The 17,173-nt window shown below is 52.5% G+C and overlaps 1 protein-coding gene and 25 non-coding genes across 26 annotated transcripts in view; all 26 read right to left on the bottom strand.

The window, feature by feature from the left end:
- LOC144990914 (uncharacterized) overlaps positions 1-17,173 on the bottom strand; it is a 236,496-nt gene that overhangs the window by 110,221 nt on the left and 109,102 nt on the right. The window lies entirely within an intron of this gene.
- On the bottom strand, positions 204-322 carry LOC144991383 (5S ribosomal RNA). Its single transcript, XR_013655366.1, has one exon. It is a non-coding gene; the product is annotated as a 5S ribosomal RNA (ribosomal RNA).
- LOC144991382 (5S ribosomal RNA) lies at positions 918-1,036 on the bottom strand. The gene has a single exon (XR_013655365.1). It is a non-coding gene; the product is annotated as a 5S ribosomal RNA (ribosomal RNA).
- Positions 1,596-1,714, bottom strand: LOC144991381 (5S ribosomal RNA). The gene has a single exon (XR_013655364.1). It is a non-coding gene; the product is annotated as a 5S ribosomal RNA (ribosomal RNA).
- LOC144991379 (5S ribosomal RNA) lies at positions 2,320-2,438 on the bottom strand. The gene has a single exon (XR_013655362.1). It is a non-coding gene; the product is annotated as a 5S ribosomal RNA (ribosomal RNA).
- LOC144991378 (5S ribosomal RNA) lies at positions 3,044-3,162 on the bottom strand. Its single transcript, XR_013655361.1, has one exon. It is a non-coding gene; the product is annotated as a 5S ribosomal RNA (ribosomal RNA).
- LOC144991377 (5S ribosomal RNA) lies at positions 3,722-3,840 on the bottom strand. Its single transcript, XR_013655360.1, has one exon. It is a non-coding gene; the product is annotated as a 5S ribosomal RNA (ribosomal RNA).
- Positions 4,436-4,554, bottom strand: LOC144991376 (5S ribosomal RNA). The gene has a single exon (XR_013655359.1). It is a non-coding gene; the product is annotated as a 5S ribosomal RNA (ribosomal RNA).
- On the bottom strand, positions 5,150-5,268 carry LOC144991375 (5S ribosomal RNA). Its single transcript, XR_013655358.1, has one exon. It is a non-coding gene; the product is annotated as a 5S ribosomal RNA (ribosomal RNA).
- LOC144991374 (5S ribosomal RNA) lies at positions 5,827-5,945 on the bottom strand. Its single transcript, XR_013655357.1, has one exon. It is a non-coding gene; the product is annotated as a 5S ribosomal RNA (ribosomal RNA).
- LOC144991373 (5S ribosomal RNA) lies at positions 6,546-6,664 on the bottom strand. The gene has a single exon (XR_013655356.1). It is a non-coding gene; the product is annotated as a 5S ribosomal RNA (ribosomal RNA).
- LOC144991372 (5S ribosomal RNA) lies at positions 7,260-7,378 on the bottom strand. Its single transcript, XR_013655355.1, has one exon. It is a non-coding gene; the product is annotated as a 5S ribosomal RNA (ribosomal RNA).
- On the bottom strand, positions 7,984-8,102 carry LOC144991371 (5S ribosomal RNA). The gene has a single exon (XR_013655354.1). It is a non-coding gene; the product is annotated as a 5S ribosomal RNA (ribosomal RNA).
- On the bottom strand, positions 8,662-8,780 carry LOC144991370 (5S ribosomal RNA). The gene has a single exon (XR_013655353.1). It is a non-coding gene; the product is annotated as a 5S ribosomal RNA (ribosomal RNA).
- LOC144991368 (5S ribosomal RNA) lies at positions 9,381-9,499 on the bottom strand. The gene has a single exon (XR_013655351.1). It is a non-coding gene; the product is annotated as a 5S ribosomal RNA (ribosomal RNA).
- LOC144991367 (5S ribosomal RNA) lies at positions 10,059-10,177 on the bottom strand. The gene has a single exon (XR_013655350.1). It is a non-coding gene; the product is annotated as a 5S ribosomal RNA (ribosomal RNA).
- Positions 10,758-10,876, bottom strand: LOC144991366 (5S ribosomal RNA). The gene has a single exon (XR_013655349.1). It is a non-coding gene; the product is annotated as a 5S ribosomal RNA (ribosomal RNA).
- LOC144991365 (5S ribosomal RNA) lies at positions 11,436-11,554 on the bottom strand. The gene has a single exon (XR_013655348.1). It is a non-coding gene; the product is annotated as a 5S ribosomal RNA (ribosomal RNA).
- Positions 12,150-12,268, bottom strand: LOC144991364 (5S ribosomal RNA). Its single transcript, XR_013655347.1, has one exon. It is a non-coding gene; the product is annotated as a 5S ribosomal RNA (ribosomal RNA).
- LOC144991363 (5S ribosomal RNA) lies at positions 12,869-12,987 on the bottom strand. The gene has a single exon (XR_013655346.1). It is a non-coding gene; the product is annotated as a 5S ribosomal RNA (ribosomal RNA).
- On the bottom strand, positions 13,593-13,711 carry LOC144991362 (5S ribosomal RNA). The gene has a single exon (XR_013655345.1). It is a non-coding gene; the product is annotated as a 5S ribosomal RNA (ribosomal RNA).
- Positions 14,271-14,389, bottom strand: LOC144991361 (5S ribosomal RNA). Its single transcript, XR_013655344.1, has one exon. It is a non-coding gene; the product is annotated as a 5S ribosomal RNA (ribosomal RNA).
- Positions 14,990-15,108, bottom strand: LOC144991360 (5S ribosomal RNA). The gene has a single exon (XR_013655343.1). It is a non-coding gene; the product is annotated as a 5S ribosomal RNA (ribosomal RNA).
- LOC144991359 (5S ribosomal RNA) lies at positions 15,668-15,786 on the bottom strand. The gene has a single exon (XR_013655342.1). It is a non-coding gene; the product is annotated as a 5S ribosomal RNA (ribosomal RNA).
- On the bottom strand, positions 16,372-16,490 carry LOC144991357 (5S ribosomal RNA). Its single transcript, XR_013655340.1, has one exon. It is a non-coding gene; the product is annotated as a 5S ribosomal RNA (ribosomal RNA).
- On the bottom strand, positions 17,050-17,168 carry LOC144991356 (5S ribosomal RNA). The gene has a single exon (XR_013655339.1). It is a non-coding gene; the product is annotated as a 5S ribosomal RNA (ribosomal RNA).

Raw genomic sequence — 17,173 nt, 5'->3', positions numbered from 1 at the left:
GAAAAGAAAAGAAAAGAAAAGCTGTGTGTTTGATTTCCTGGCAAGTGCGCTCTCTGGTGGCCGTATGTGTCACAGAAGGGTCGTGTCAGAGAGAAAAAAGAGGAAGACACATTTGCACGACAAGGAAACCAAAGTACCCAAACCCGTGTGTGTGTGTGAGAGTGATTTTCCTTCTCTTTGGTGGATGCCAGCAAAAGCGGGAAAACTTACAGCACCTGGTATTCCCAGGCGGTCTCCCATCCAAGTACTAACCAGGCCCGACCCTGCTTAGCTTCCGAGATCGGACGAGATCGGGCGTGTTCAGGGTGGTATGGCCGTAAGCGAAGGGTTGTGTGGAGCAGAGCCCTTTAAGCGCTGCGTGCGCCACACTCCAGCCTGCTCCCAGCACCCCCTTCACCCACTCACTCTGTGGCGCTGATTGGTGCACCTGCTGAGCGGACACACCCACCTGCAGCCAAAACGGTGACCTTTCACCACGGCAGGTGCGTCAAAGAGGCCTTGGATGCGCACACACACACCTGCGCGGCCTCGTCACCCAGACTGCAGCGTTTCTAGAGGGTGCAGGCTTGTGCATTGCACCTCGGTGCTTACTGCTCTGAAGCTCGCTCAAGAGTTTGGAAGAAGCCCGGACGGTCATGTCAGAGAAAAAAAAAAAAAAGAAAAAGAAAAGAAAAGAAAAGAAAAGAAAAGAAAAGAAAAGAAAAGAAAAGAAAAGAAAAGAAAAGAAACCCAAAGCTGTGTGTTGGATTTCCTGGCAAGTGCGCTCTCTGGTGGCCGTATGTGTCACAGAAGGGTCGTGTCAGAGAGAAAAAAGAGGAAGACACATTTGCACGACAAGGAAACCAAAGTACCCAAACCCGTGTGTGTGTGTGAGAGTGATTTTCCTTCTCTTTGGTGGATGCCAGCAAAAGCGGGAAAACTTACAGCACCTGGTATTCCCAGGCGGTCTCCCATCCAAGTACTAACCAGGCCCGACCCTGCTTAGCTTCCGAGATCGGACGAGATCGGGCGTGTTCAGGGTGGTATGGCCGTAAGCGAAGGGTTGTGTGGAGCAGAGCCCTTTAAGCGCTGCGTGCGCCACACTCCAGCCTGCTCCCAGCACCCCCTTCACCCACTCACTCTGTGGCGCTGATTGGTGCACCTGCTGAGCGGACACACCCACCTGCAGCCAAAACGGTGACCTTTCACCCCAGCAGGTGCGTCAAAGAGGCCTTGGATGCGCACACACACACCTGCGCGGCCTCGTCACCCAGACTGCAGCGTTTCTAGAGGGTGCAGGCTTGTGCATTTGCACCTCGGTGCTGACTGCTCTGAAGCTCGCTCAAGAGTTTGGAAGAAGCCCGGACGGTCATGTCAGAGAAAAAAAAAAAAAAAAAGAAAAAGAAAAGAAGAGAAAAGAAAAGAAAAGAAAAGCTGTGTGTTTGATTTCCTGGCAAGTGCGCTCTCTGGTGGCCGTATGTGTCACAGAAGGGTCGTGTCAGAGAGAAAAAAGAGGAAGACACATTTGCACGACAAGGAAACCAAAGTACCCAAACCCGTGTGTGTGTGTGAGAGTGATTTTCCTTCTCTTTGGTGGATGCCAGCAAAAGCGGGAAAACTTACAGCACCTGGTATTCCCAGGCGGTCTCCCATCCAAGTACTAACCAGGCCCGACCCTGCTTAGCTTCCGAGATCGGACGAGATCGGGCGTGTTCAGGGTGGTATGGCCGTAAGCGAAGGGTTGTGTGGAGCAGAGCCCTTTAAGCGCTGCGTGCGCCACACTCCAGCCTGCTCCCAGCACCCCCTTCACCCACTCACTCTGTGGCGCTGATTGGTGCACCTGCTGAGCGGACACACCCACCTGCAGCCAAAACGGTGACCTTTCACCACGGCAGGTGCGTCAAAGAGGCCTTGGATGCGCACACACACACCTGCGCGGCCTCGTCACCCAGACTGCAGCGTTTCTAGAGGGTGCAGGCTTGTGCATTGCACCTCGGTGCTTACTGCTCTGAAGCTCGCTCAAGAGTTTGGAAGAAGCCCGGACGGTCATGTCAGAGAAAAAAAAAAAAAAGAAAAAGAAAAGAAAAGAAAAGAAAAGAAAAGAAAAGAAAAGAAAAGAAAAGAAAAGAAAAGAAAAGAAAAGAAAAGAAACCCAAAGCTGTGTGTTGGATTTCCTGGCAAGTGCGCTCTCTGGTGGCCGTATGTGTCACAGAAGGGTCGTGTCAGAGAGAAAAAAGAGGAAGACACATTTGCACGACAAGGAAACCAAAGTACCCAAACCCGTGTGTGTGTGTGAGAGTGATTTTCCTTCTCTTTGGTGGATGCCAGCAAAAGCGGGAAAACTTACAGCACCTGGTATTCCCAGGCGGTCTCCCATCCAAGTACTAACCAGGCCCGACCCTGCTTAGCTTCCGAGATCGGACGAGATCGGGCGTGTTCAGGGTGGTATGGCCGTAAGCGAAGGGTTGTGTGGAGCAGAGCCCTTTAAGCGCTGCGTGCGCCACACTCCAGCCTGCTCCCAGCACCCCCTTCACCCACTCACTCTGTGGCGCTGATTGGTGCACCTGCTGAGCGGACACACCCACCTGCAGCCAAAACGGTGACCTTTCACCACGGCAGGTGCGTCAAAGAGGCCTTGGATGCGCACACACACACCTGCGCGGCCTCGTCACCCAGACTGCAGCGTTTCTAGAGGGTGCAGGCTTGTGCATTGCACCTCGGTGCTTACTGCTCTGAAGCTCGCTCAAGAGTTTGGAAGAAGCCCGGACGGTCATGTCAGAGAAAAAAAAAAAAAAGAAAAAGAAAAGAAAAGAAAAGAAAAGAAAAGAAAAGAAAAGAAAAGAAAAGAAAAGAAAAGAAAAGAAAAGAAAAGAAACCCAAAGCTGTGTGTTGGATTTCCTGGCAAGTGCGCTCTCTGGTGGCCGTATGTGTCACAGAAGGGTCGTGTCAGAGAGAAAAAAGAGGAAGACACATTTGCACGACAAGGAAACCAAAGTACCCAAACCCGTGTGTGTGTGTGAGAGTGATTTTCCTTCTCTTTGGTGGATGCCAGCAAAAGCGGGAAAACTTACAGCACCTGGTATTCCCAGGCGGTCTCCCATCCAAGTACTAACCAGGCCCGACCCTGCTTAGCTTCCGAGATCGGACGAGATCGGGCGTGTTCAGGGTGGTATGGCCGTAAGCGAAGGGTTGTGTGGAGCAGAGCCCTTTAAGCGCTGCGTGCGCCACACTCCAGCCTGCTCCCAGCACCCCCTTCACCCACTCACTCTGTGGCGCTGATTGGTGCACCTGCTGAGCGGACACACCCACCTGCAGCCAAAACGGTGACCTTTCACCCCAGCAGGTGCGTCAAAGAGGCCTTGGATGCGCACACACACACCTGCGCGGCCTCGTCACCCAGACTGCAGCGTTTCTAGAGGGTGCAGGCTTGTGCATTTGCACCTCGGTGCTGACTGCTCTGAAGCTCGCTCAAGAGTTTGGAAGAAGCCCGGACGGTCATGTCAGAGAAAAAAAAAAAAAAAAAGAAAAAGAAAAGAAGAGAAAAGAAAAGAAAAGAAAAGCTGTGTGTTTGATTTCCTGGCAAGTGCGCTCTCTGGTGGCCGTATGTGTCACAGAAGGGTCGTGTCAGAGAGAAAAAAGAGGAAGACACATTTGCACGACAAGGAAACCAAAGTACCCAAACCCGTGTGTGTGTGTGAGAGTGATTTTCCTTCTCTTTGGTGGATGCCAGCAAAAGCGGGAAAACTTACAGCACCTGGTATTCCCAGGCGGTCTCCCATCCAAGTACTAACCAGGCCCGACCCTGCTTAGCTTCCGAGATCGGACGAGATCGGGCGTGTTCAGGGTGGTATGGCCGTAAGCGAAGGGTTGTGTGGAGCAGAGCCCTTTAAGCGCTGCGTGCGCCACACTCCAGCCTGCTCCCAGCACCCCCTTCACCCACTCACTCTGTGGCGCTGATTGGTGCACCTGCTGAGCGGACACACCCACCTGCAGCCAAAACGGTGACCTTTCACCACGGCAGGTGCGTCAAAGAGGCCTTGGATGCGCACACACACACCTGCGCGGCCTCGTCACCCAGACTGCAGCGTTTCTAGAGGGTGCAGGCTTGTGCATTGCACCTCGGTGCTTACTGCTCTGAAGCTCGCTCAAGAGTTTGGAAGAAGCCCGGACGGTCATGTCAGAGAAAAAAAAAAAAAAGAAAAAGAAAAGAAAAGAAAAGAAAAGAAAAGAAAAGAAAAGAAAAGAAAAGAAAAGAAAAGAAAAGAAACCCAAAGCTGTGTGTTGGATTTCCTGGCAAGTGCGCTCTCTGGTGGCCGTATGTGTCACAGAAGGGTCGTGTCAGAGAGAAAAAAGAGGAAGACACATTTGCACGACAAGGAAACCAAAGTACCCAAACCCGTGTGTGTGTGTGAGAGTGATTTTCCTTCTCTTTGGTGGATGCCAGCAAAAGCGGGAAAACTTACAGCACCTGGTATTCCCAGGCGGTCTCCCATCCAAGTACTAACCAGGCCCGACCCTGCTTAGCTTCCGAGATCGGACGAGATCGGGCGTGTTCAGGGTGGTATGGCCGTAAGCGAAGGGTTGTGTGGAGCAGAGCCCTTTAAGCGCTGCGTGCGCCACACTCCAGCCTGCTCCCAGCACCCCCTTCACCCACTCACTCTGTGGCGCTGATTGGTGCACCTGCTGAGCGGACACACCCACCTGCAGCCAAAACGGTGACCTTTCACCACGGCAGGTGCGTCAAAGAGGCCTTGGATGCGCACACACACACCTGCGCGGCCTCGTCACCCAGACTGCAGCGTTTCTAGAGGGTGCAGGCTTGTGCATTGCACCTCGGTGCTTACTGCTCTGAAGCTCGCTCAAGAGTTTGGAAGAAGCCCGGACGGTCATGTCAGAGAAAAAAAAAAAAAAGAAAAAGAAAAGAAAAGAAAAGAAAAGAAAAGAAAAGAAAAGAAAAGAAAAGAAAAGAAAAGAAAAGAAACCCAAAGCTGTGTGTTGGATTTCCTGGCAAGTGCGCTCTCTGGTGGCCGTATGTGTCACAGAAGGGTCGTGTCAGAGAGAAAAAAGAGGAAGACACATTTGCACGACAAGGAAACCAAAGTACCCAAACCCGTGTGTGTGTGTGAGAGTGATTTTCCTTCTCTTTGGTGGATGCCAGCAAAAGCGGGAAAACTTACAGCACCTGGTATTCCCAGGCGGTCTCCCATCCAAGTACTAACCAGGCCCGACCCTGCTTAGCTTCCGAGATCGGACGAGATCGGGCGTGTTCAGGGTGGTATGGCCGTAAGCGAAGGGTTGTGTGGAGCAGAGCCCTTTAAGCGCTGCGTGCGCCACACTCCAGCCTGCTCCCAGCACCCCCTTCACCCACTCACTCTGTGGCGCTGATTGGTGCACCTGCTGAGCGGACACACCCACCTGCAGCCAAAACGGTGACCTTTCACCCCAGCAGGTGCGTCAAAGAGGCCTTGGATGCGCACACACACACCTGCGCGGCCTCGTCACCCAGACTGCAGCGTTTCTAGAGGGTGCAGGCTTGTGCATTTGCACCTCGGTGCTGACTGCTCTGAAGCTCGCTCAAGAGTTTGGAAGAAGCCCGGACGGTCATGTCAGAGAAAAAAAAAAAAAAAAGAAAAAGAAAAGAAGAGAAAAGAAAAGAAAAGAAAAGCTGTGTGTTTGATTTCCTGGCAAGTGCGCTCTCTGGTGGCCGTATGTGTCACAGAAGGGTCGTGTCAGAGAGAAAAAAGAGGAAGACACATTTGCACGACAAGGAAACCAAAGTACCCAAACCCGTGTGTGTGTGTGAGAGTGATTTTCCTTCTCTTTGGTGGATGCCAGCAAAAGCGGGAAAACTTACAGCACCTGGTATTCCCAGGCGGTCTCCCATCCAAGTACTAACCAGGCCCGACCCTGCTTAGCTTCCGAGATCGGACGAGATCGGGCGTGTTCAGGGTGGTATGGCCGTAAGCGAAGGGTTGTGTGGAGCAGAGCCCTTTAAGCGCTGCGTGCGCCACACTCCAGCCTGCTCCCAGCACCCCCTTCACCCACTCACTCTGTGGCGCTGATTGGTGCACCTGCTGAGCGGACACACCCACCTGCAGCCAAAACGGTGACCTTTCACCACGGCAGGTGCGTCAAAGAGGCCTTGGATGCGCACACACACACCTGCGCGGCCTCGTCACCCAGACTGCAGCGTTTCTAGAGGGTGCAGGCTTGTGCATTGCACCTCGGTGCTTACTGCTCTGAAGCTCGCTCAAGAGTTTGGAAGAAGCCCGGACGGTCATGTCAGAGAAAAAAAAAAAAAAGAAAAAGAAAAGAAAAGAAAAGAAAAGAAAAGAAAAGAAAAGAAAAGAAAAGAAAAGAAAAGAAAAGAAAAGAAACCCAAAGCTGTGTGTTGGATTTCCTGGCAAGTGCGCTCTCTGGTGGCCGTATGTGTCACAGAAGGGTCGTGTCAGAGAGAAAAAAGAGGAAGACACATTTGCACGACAAGGAAACCAAAGTACCCAAACCCGTGTGTGTGTGTGAGAGTGATTTTCCTTCTCTTTGGTGGATGCCAGCAAAAGCGGGAAAACTTACAGCACCTGGTATTCCCAGGCGGTCTCCCATCCAAGTACTAACCAGGCCCGACCCTGCTTAGCTTCCGAGATCGGACGAGATCGGGCGTGTTCAGGGTGGTATGGCCGTAAGCGAAGGGTTGTGTGGAGCAGAGCCCTTTAAGCGCTGCGTGCGCCACACTCCAGCCTGCTCCCAGCACCCCCTTCACCCACTCACTCTGTGGCGCTGATTGGTGCACCTGCTGAGCGGACACACCCACCTGCAGCCAAAACGGTGACCTTTCACCACGGCAGGTGCGTCAAAGAGGCCTTGGATGCGCACACACACACCTGCGCGGCCTCGTCACCCAGACTGCAGCGTTTCTAGAGGGTGCAGGCTTGTGCATTGCACCTCGGTGCTTACTGCTCTGAAGCTCGCTCAAGAGTTTGGAAGAAGCCCGGACGGTCATGTCAGAGAAAAAAAAAAAAAAGAAAAAGAAAAGAAAAGAAAAGAAAAGAAAAGAAAAGAAAAGAAAAGAAAAGAAAAGAAAAGAAAAGAAACCCAAAGCTGTGTGTTGGATTTCCTGGCAAGTGCGCTCTCTGGTGGCCGTATGTGTCACAGAAGGGTCGTGTCAGAGAGAAAAAAGAGGAAGACACATTTGCACGACAAGGAAACCAAAGTACCCAAACCCGTGTGTGTGTGTGAGAGTGATTTTCCTTCTCTTTGGTGGATGCCAGCAAAAGCGGGAAAACTTACAGCACCTGGTATTCCCAGGCGGTCTCCCATCCAAGTACTAACCAGGCCCGACCCTGCTTAGCTTCCGAGATCGGACGAGATCGGGCGTGTTCAGGGTGGTATGGCCGTAAGCGAAGGGTTGTGTGGAGCAGAGCCCTTTAAGCGCTGCGTGCGCCACACTCCAGCCTGCTCCCAGCACCCCCTTCACCCACTCACTCTGTGGCGCTGATTGGTGCACCTGCTGAGCGGACACACCCACCTGCAGCCAAAACGGTGACCTTTCACCACGGCAGGTGCGTCAAAGAGGCCTTGGATGCGCACACACACACCTGCGCGGCCTCGTCACCCAGACTGCAGCGTTTCTAGAGGGTGCAGGCTTGTGCATTGCACCTCGGTGCTTACTGCTCTGAAGCTCGCTCAAGAGTTTGGAAGAAGCCCGGACGGTCATGTCAGAGAAAAAAAAAAAAAAGAAAAAGAAAAGAAAAGAAAAGAAAAGAAAAGAAAAGAAAAGAAAAGAAAAGAAAAGAAAAGAAAAGAAAAGAAAAGAAACCCAAAGCTGTGTGTTGGATTTCCTGGCAAGTGCGCTCTCTGGTGGCCGTATGTGTCACAGAAGGGTCGTGTCAGAGAGAAAAAAGAGGAAGACACATTTGCACGACAAGGAAACCAAAGTACCCAAACCCGTGTGTGTGTGTGAGAGTGATTTTCCTTCTCTTTGGTGGATGCCAGCAAAAGCGGGAAAACTTACAGCACCTGGTATTCCCAGGCGGTCTCCCATCCAAGTACTAACCAGGCCCGACCCTGCTTAGCTTCCGAGATCGGACGAGATCGGGCGTGTTCAGGGTGGTATGGCCGTAAGCGAAGGGTTGTGTGGAGCAGAGCCCTTTAAGCGCTGCGTGCGCCACACTCCAGCCTGCTCCCAGCACCCCCTTCACCCACTCACTCTGTGGCGCTGATTGGTGCACCTGCTGAGCGGACACACCCACCTGCAGCCAAAACGGTGACCTTTCACCCCAGCAGGTGCGTCAAAGAGGCCTTGGATGCGCACACACACACCTGCGCGGCCTCGTCACCCAGACTGCAGCGTTTCTAGAGGGTGCAGGCTTGTGCATTTGCACCTCGGTGCTGACTGCTCTGAAGCTCGCTCAAGAGTTTGGAAGAAGCCCGGACGGTCATGTCAGAGAAAAAAAAAAAAAAAAAGAAAAAGAAAAGAAGAGAAAAGAAAAGAAAAGAAAAGCTGTGTGTTTGATTTCCTGGCAAGTGCGCTCTCTGGTGGCCGTATGTGTCACAGAAGGGTCGTGTCAGAGAGAAAAAAGAGGAAGACACATTTGCACGACAAGGAAACCAAAGTACCCAAACCCGTGTGTGTGTGTGAGAGTGATTTTCCTTCTCTTTGGTGGATGCCAGCAAAAGCGGGAAAACTTACAGCACCTGGTATTCCCAGGCGGTCTCCCATCCAAGTACTAACCAGGCCCGACCCTGCTTAGCTTCCGAGATCGGACGAGATCGGGCGTGTTCAGGGTGGTATGGCCGTAAGCGAAGGGTTGTGTGGAGCAGAGCCCTTTAAGCGCTGCGTGCGCCACACTCCAGCCTGCTCCCAGCACCCCCTTCACCCACTCACTCTGTGGCGCTGATTGGTGCACCTGCTGAGCGGACACACCCACCTGCAGCCAAAACGGTGACCTTTCACCACGGCAGGTGCGTCAAAGAGGCCTTGGATGCGCACACACACACCTGCGCGGCCTCGTCACCCAGACTGCAGCGTTTCTAGAGGGTGCAGGCTTGTGCATTGCACCTCGGTGCTTACTGCTCTGAAGCTCGCTCAAGAGTTTGGAAGAAGCCCGGACGGTCATGTCAGAGAAAAAAAAAAAAAAGAAAAAGAAAAGAAAAGAAAAGAAAAGAAAAGAAAAGAAAAGAAAAGAAAAGAAAAGAAAAGAAAAGAAAAGAAACCCAAAGCTGTGTGTTGGATTTCCTGGCAAGTGCGCTCTCTGGTGGCCGTATGTGTCACAGAAGGGTCGTGTCAGAGAGAAAAAAGAGGAAGACACATTTGCACGACAAGGAAACCAAAGTACCCAAACCCGTGTGTGTGTGTGAGAGTGATTTTCCTTCTCTTTGGTGGATGCCAGCAAAAGCGGGAAAACTTACAGCACCTGGTATTCCCAGGCGGTCTCCCATCCAAGTACTAACCAGGCCCGACCCTGCTTAGCTTCCGAGATCGGACGAGATCGGGCGTGTTCAGGGTGGTATGGCCGTAAGCGAAGGGTTGTGTGGAGCAGAGCCCTTTAAGCGCTGCGTGCGCCACACTCCAGCCTGCTCCCAGCACCCCCTTCACCCACTCACTCTGTGGCGCTGATTGGTGCACCTGCTGAGCGGACACACCCACCTGCAGCCAAAACGGTGACCTTTCACCCCAGCAGGTGCGTCAAAGAGGCCTTGGATGCGCACACACACACCTGCGCGGCCTCGTCACCCAGACTGCAGCGTTTCTAGAGGGTGCAGGCTTGTGCATTTGCACCTCGGTGCTGACTGCTCTGAAGCTCGCTCAAGAGTTTGGAAGAAGCCCGGACGGTCATGTCAGAGAAAAAAAAAAAAAAAAAGAAAAAGAAAAGAAGAGAAAAGAAAAGAAAAGAAAAGCTGTGTGTTTGATTTCCTGGCAAGTGCGCTCTCTGGTGGCCGTATGTGTCACAGAAGGGTCGTGTCAGAGAGAAAAAAGAGGAAGACACATTTGCACGACAAGGAAACCAAAGTACCCAAACCCGTGTGTGTGTGTGAGAGTGATTTTCCTTCTCTTTGGTGGATGCCAGCAAAAGCGGGAAAACTTACAGCACCTGGTATTCCCAGGCGGTCTCCCATCCAAGTACTAACCAGGCCCGACCCTGCTTAGCTTCCGAGATCGGACGAGATCGGGCGTGTTCAGGGTGGTATGGCCGTAAGCGAAGGGTTGTGTGGAGCAGAGCCCTTTAAGCGCTGCGTGCGCCACACTCCAGCCTGCTCCCAGCACCCCCTTCACCCACTCACTCTGTGGCGCTGATTGGTGCACCTGCTGAGCGGACACACCCACCTGCAGCCAAAACGGTGACCTTTCACCACGGCAGGTGCGTCAAAGAGGCCTTGGATGCGCACACACACACCTGCGCGGCCTCGTCACCCAGACTGCAGCGTTTCTAGAGGGTGCAGGCTTGTGCATTGCACCTCGGTGCTTACTGCTCTGAAGCTCGCTCAAGAGTTTGGAAGAAGCCCGGACGGTCATGTCAGAGAAAAAAAAAAAAAAGAAAAAGAAAAGAAAAGAAAAGAAAAGAAAAGAAAAGAAAAGAAAAGAAAAGAAACCCAAAGCTGTGTGTTGGATTTCCTGGCAAGTGCGCTCTCTGGTGGCCGTATGTGTCACAGAAGGGTCGTGTCAGAGAGAAAAAAGAGGAAGACACATTTGCACGACAAGGAAACCAAAGTACCCAAACCCGTGTGTGTGTGTGAGAGTGATTTTCCTTCTCTTTGGTGGATGCCAGCAAAAGCGGGAAAACTTACAGCACCTGGTATTCCCAGGCGGTCTCCCATCCAAGTACTAACCAGGCCCGACCCTGCTTAGCTTCCGAGATCGGACGAGATCGGGCGTGTTCAGGGTGGTATGGCCGTAAGCGAAGGGTTGTGTGGAGCAGAGCCCTTTAAGCGCTGCGTGCGCCACACTCCAGCCTGCTCCCAGCACCCCCTTCACCCACTCACTCTGTGGCGCTGATTGGTGCACCTGCTGAGCGGACACACCCACCTGCAGCCAAAACGGTGACCTTTCACCCCAGCAGGTGCGTCAAAGAGGCCTTGGATGCGCACACACACACCTGCGCGGCCTCGTCACCCAGACTGCAGCGTTTCTAGAGGGTGCAGGCTTGTGCATTTGCACCTCGGTGCTGACTGCTCTGAAGCTCGCTCAAGAGTTTGGAAGAAGCCCGGACGGTCATGTCAGAGAAAAAAAAAAAAAAAAAGAAAAAGAAAAGAAGAGAAAAGAAAAGAAAAGAAAAGCTGTGTGTTTGATTTCCTGGCAAGTGCGCTCTCTGGTGGCCGTATGTGTCACAGAAGGGTCGTGTCAGAGAGAAAAAAGAGGAAGACACATTTGCACGACAAGGAAACCAAAGTACCCAAACCCGTGTGTGTGTGTGAGAGTGATTTTCCTTCTCTTTGGTGGATGCCAGCAAAAGCGGGAAAACTTACAGCACCTGGTATTCCCAGGCGGTCTCCCATCCAAGTACTAACCAGGCCCGACCCTGCTTAGCTTCCGAGATCGGACGAGATCGGGCGTGTTCAGGGTGGTATGGCCGTAAGCGAAGGGTTGTGTGGAGCAGAGCCCTTTAAGCGCTGCGTGCGCCACACTCCAGCCTGCTCCCAGCACCCCCTTCACCCACTCACTCTGTGGCGCTGATTGGTGCACCTGCTGAGCGGACACACCCACCTGCAGCCAAAACGGTGACCTTTCACCACGGCAGGTGCGTCAAAGAGGCCTTGGATGCGCACACACACACCTGCGCGGCCTCGTCACCCAGACTGCAGCGTTTCTAGAGGGTGCAGGCTTGTGCATTGCACCTCGGTGCTTACTGCTCTGAAGCTCGCTCAAGAGTTTGGAAGAAGCCCGGACGGTCATGTCAGAGAAAAAAAAAAAAAAGAAAAAGAAAAGAAAAGAAAAGAAAAGAAAAGAAAAGAAAAGAAAAGAAAAGAAAAGAAAAGAAAAGAAACCCAAAGCTGTGTGTTGGATTTCCTGGCAAGTGCGCTCTCTGGTGGCCGTATGTGTCACAGAAGGGTCGTGTCAGAGAGAAAAAAGAGGAAGACACATTTGCACGACAAGGAAACCAAAGTACCCAAACCCGTGTGTGTGTGTGAGAGTGATTTTCCTTCTCTTTGGTGGATGCCAGCAAAAGCGGGAAAACTTACAGCACCTGGTATTCCCAGGCGGTCTCCCATCCAAGTACTAACCAGGCCCGACCCTGCTTAGCTTCCGAGATCGGACGAGATCGGGCGTGTTCAGGGTGGTATGGCCGTAAGCGAAGGGTTGTGTGGAGCAGAGCCCTTTAAGCGCTGCGTGCGCCACACTCCAGCCTGCTCCCAGCACCCCCTTCACCCACTCACTCTGTGGCGCTGATTGGTGCACCTGCTGAGCGGACACACCCACCTGCAGCCAAAACGGTGACCTTTCACCACGGCAGGTGCGTCAAAGAGGCCTTGGATGCGCACACACACACCTGCGCGGCCTCGTCACCCAGACTGCAGCGTTTCTAGAGGGTGCAGGCTTGTGCATTGCACCTCGGTGCTTACTGCTCTGAAGCTCGCTCAAGAGTTTGGAAGAAGCCCGGACGGTCATGTCAGAGAAAAAAAAAAAAAAGAAAAAGAAAAGAAAAGAAAAGAAAAGAAAAGAAAAGAAAAGAAAAGAAAAGAAAAGAAAAGAAAAGAAAAGAAACCCAAAGCTGTGTGTTGGATTTCCTGGCAAGTGCGCTCTCTGGTGGCCGTATGTGTCACAGAAGGGTCGTGTCAGAGAGAAAAAAGAGGAAGACACATTTGCACGACAAGGAAACCAAAGTACCCAAACCCGTGTGTGTGTGTGAGAGTGATTTTCCTTCTCTTTGGTGGATGCCAGCAAAAGCGGGAAAACTTACAGCACCTGGTATTCCCAGGCGGTCTCCCATCCAAGTACTAACCAGGCCCGACCCTGCTTAGCTTCCGAGATCGGACGAGATCGGGCGTGTTCAGGGTGGTATGGCCGTAAGCGAAGGGTTGTGTGGAGCAGAGCCCTTTAAGCGCTGCGTGCGCCACACTCCAGCCTGCTCCCAGCACCCCCTTCACCCACTCACTCTGTGGCGCTGATTGGTGCACCTGCTGAGCGGACACACCCACCTGCAGCCAAAACGGTGACCTTTCACCACGGCAGGTGCGTCAAAGAGGCCTTGGATGCGCACACACACACCTGCGCGGCCTCGTCACCCAGACTGCAGCGTTTCTAGAGGGTGCAGGCTTGTGCATTGCACCTCGGTGCTTACTGCTCTGAAGCTCGCTCAAGAGTTTGGAAGAAGCCCGGACGGTCATGTCAGAGAAAAAAAAAAAAAAGAAAAAGAAAAGAAAAGAAAAGAAAAGAAAAGAAAAGAAAAGAAAAGAAAAGAAAAGAAAAGAAAAGAAAAGAAAAGAAACCCAAAGCTGTGTGTTGGATTTCCTGGCAAGTGCGCTCTCTGGTGGCCGTATGTGTCACAGAAGGGTCGTGTCAGAGAGAAAAAAGAGGAAGACACATTTGCACGACAAGGAAACCAAAGTACCCAAACCCGTGTGTGTGTGTGAGAGTGATTTTCCTTCTCTTTGGTGGATGCCAGCAAAAGCGGGAAAACTTACAGCACCTGGTATTCCCAGGCGGTCTCCCATCCAAGTACTAACCAGGCCCGACCCTGCTTAGCTTCCGAGATCGGACGAGATCGGGCGTGTTCAGGGTGGTATGGCCGTAAGCGAAGGGTTGTGTGGAGCAGAGCCCTTTAAGCGCTGCGTGCGCCACACTCCAGCCTGCTCCCAGCACCCCCTTCACCCACTCACTCTGTGGCGCTGATTGGTGCACCTGCTGAGCGGACACACCCACCTGCAGCCAAAACGGTGACCTTTCACCCCAGCAGGTGCGTCAAAGAGGCCTTGGATGCGCACACACACACCTGCGCGGCCTCGTCACCCAGACTGCAGCGTTTCTAGAGGGTGCAGGCTTGTGCATTTGCACCTCGGTGCTGACTGCTCTGAAGCTCGCTCAAGAGTTTGGAAGAAGCCCGGACGGTCATGTCAGAGAAAAAAAAAAAAAAAAAGAAAAAGAAAAGAAGAGAAAAGAAAAGAAAAGAAAAGCTGTGTGTTTGATTTCCTGGCAAGTGCGCTCTCTGGTGGCCGTATGTGTCACAGAAGGGTCGTGTCAGAGAGAAAAAAGAGGAAGACACATTTGCACGACAAGGAAACCAAAGTACCCAAACCCGTGTGTGTGTGTGAGAGTGATTTTCCTTCTCTTTGGTGGATGCCAGCAAAAGCGGGAAAACTTACAGCACCTGGTATTCCCAGGCGGTCTCCCATCCAAGTACTAACCAGGCCCGACCCTGCTTAGCTTCCGAGATCGGACGAGATCGGGCGTGTTCAGGGTGGTATGGCCGTAAGCGAAGGGTTGTGTGGAGCAGAGCCCTTTAAGCGCTGCGTGCGCCACACTCCAGCCTGCTCCCAGCACCCCCTTCACCCACTCACTCTGTGGCGCTGATTGGTGCACCTGCTGAGCGGACACACCCACCTGCAGCCAAAACGGTGACCTTTCACCACGGCAGGTGCGTCAAAGAGGCCTTGGATGCGCACACACACACCTGCGCGGCCTCGTCACCCAGACTGCAGCGTTTCTAGAGGGTGCAGGCTTGTGCATTGCACCTCGGTGCTTACTGCTCTGAAGCTCGCTCAAGAGTTTGGAAGAAGCCCGGACGGTCATGTCAGAGAAAAAAAAAAAAAAGAAAAAGAAAAGAAAAGAAAAGAAAAGAAAAGAAAAGAAAAGAAAAGAAAAGAAAAGAAAAGAAAAGAAAAGAAACCCAAAGCTGTGTGTTGGATTTCCTGGCAAGTGCGCTCTCTGGTGGCCGTATGTGTCACAGAAGGGTCGTGTCAGAGAGAAAAAAGAGGAAGACACATTTGCACGACAAGGAAACCAAAGTACCCAAACCCGTGTGTGTGTGTGAGAGTGATTTTCCTTCTCTTTGGTGGATGCCAGCAAAAGCGGGAAAACTTACAGCACCTGGTATTCCCAGGCGGTCTCCCATCCAAGTACTAACCAGGCCCGACCCTGCTTAGCTTCCGAGATCGGACGAGATCGGGCGTGTTCAGGGTGGTATGGCCGTAAGCGAAGGGTTGTGTGGAGCAGAGCCCTTTAAGCGCTGCGTGCGCCACACTCCAGCCTGCTCCCAGCACCCCCTTCACCCACTCACTCTGTGGCGCTGATTGGTGCACCTGCTGAGCGGACACACCCACCTGCAGCCAAAACGGTGACCTTTCACCCCAGCAGGTGCGTCAAAGAGGCCTTGGATGCGCACACACACACCTGCGCGGCCTCGTCACCCAGACTGCAGCGTTTCTAGAGGGTGCAGGCTTGTGCATTTGCACCTCGGTGCTGACTGCTCTGAAGCTCGCTCAAGAGTTTGGAAGAAGCCCGGACGGTCATGTCAGAGAAAAAAAAAAAAAAAAAGAAAAAGAAAAGAAGAGAAAAGAAAAGAAAAGAAAAGCTGTGTGTTTGATTTCCTGGCAAGTGCGCTCTCTGGTGGCCGTATGTGTCACAGAAGGGTCGTGTCAGAGAGAAAAAAGAGGAAGACACATTTGCACGACAAGGAAACCAAAGTACCCAAACCCGTGTGTGTGTGTGAGAGTGATTTTCCTTCTCTTTGGTGGATGCCAGCAAAAGCGGGAAAACTTACAGCACCTGGTATTCCCAGGCGGTCTCCCATCCAAGTACTAACCAGGCCCGACCCTGCTTAGCTTCCGAGATCGGACGAGATCGGGCGTGTTCAGGGTGGTATGGCCGTAAGCGAAGGGTTGTGTGGAGCAGAGCCCTTTAAGCGCTGCGTGCGCCACACTCCAGCCTGCTCCCAGCACCCCCTTCACCCACTCACTCTGTGGCGCTGATTGGTGCACCTGCTGAGCGGACACACCCACCTGCAGCCAAAACGGTGACCTTTCACCACGGCAGGTGCGTCAAAGAGGCCTTGGATGCGCACACACACACCTGCGCGGCCTCGTCACCCAGACTGCAGCGTTTCTAGAGGGTGCAGGCTTGTGCATTGCACCTCGGTGCTTACTGCTCTGAAGCTCGCTCAAGAGTTTGGAAGAAGCCCGGACGGTCATGTCAGAGAAAAAAAAAAAAAAGAAAAAGAAAAGAAAAGAAAAGAAAAGAAAAGAAAAGAAAAGAAAAGAAAAGAAAAGAAACCCAAAGCTGTGTGTTGGATTTCCTGGCAAGTGCGCTCTCTGGTGGCCGTATGTGTCACAGAAGGGTCGTGTCAGAGAGAAAAAAGAGGAAGACACATTTGCACGACAAGGAAACCAAAGTACCCAAACCCGTGTGTGTGTGTGAGAGTGATTTTCCTTCTCTTTGGTGGATGCCAGCAAAAGCGGGAAAACTTACAGCACCTGGTATTCCCAGGCGGTCTCCCATCCAAGTACTAACCAGGCCCGACCCTGCTTAGCTTCCGAGATCGGACGAGATCGGGCGTGTTCAGGGTGGTATGGCCGTAAGCGAAGGGTTGTGTGGAGCAGAGCCCTTTAAGCGCTGCGTGCGCCACACTCCAGCCTGCTCCCAGCACCCCCTTCACCCACTCACTCTGTGGCGCTGATTGGTGCACCTGCTGAGCGGACACACCCACCTGCAGCCAAAACGGTGACCTTTCACCCCAGCAGGTGCGTCAAAGAGGCCTTGGATGCGCACACACACACCTGCGCGGCCTCGTCACCCAGACTGCAGCGTTTCTAGAGGGTGCAGGCTTGTGCATTTGCACCTCGGTGCTGACTGCTCTGAAGCTCGCTCAAGAGTTTGGAAGAAGCCCGGACGGTCATGTCAGAGAAAAAAAAAAAAAAAAAGAAAAAGAAAAGAAGAGAAAAGAAAAGAAAAGAAAAGCTGTGTGTTTGATTTCCTGGCAAGTGCGCTCTCTGGTGGCCGTATGTGTCACAGAAGGGTCGTGTCAGAGAGAAAAAAGAGGAAGACACATTTGCACGACAAGGAAACCAAAGTACCCAAACCCGTGTGTGTGTGTGAGAGTGATTTTCCTTCTCTTTGGTGGATGCCAGCAAAAGCGGGAAAACTTACAGCACCTGGTATTCCCAGGCGGTCTCCCATCCAAGTACTAACCAGGCCCGACCCTGCTTAGCTTCCGAGATCGGACGAGATCGGGCGTGTTCAGGGTGGTATGGCCGTAAGCGAAGG

The sequence above is a fragment of the Oryzias latipes genome, chromosome 3 (genome assembly GCF_053564925.1).
Source record: "Oryzias latipes strain Hd-rR chromosome 3, Olatipes_Hd-rR_3.1".
NCBI classification, from domain to species: Eukaryota; Metazoa; Chordata; class Actinopteri; order Beloniformes; family Adrianichthyidae; genus Oryzias; species Oryzias latipes.
Note: the sequence above shows the minus strand (reverse complement) of the source record. Positions and strands in the feature narration are given on the sequence as shown.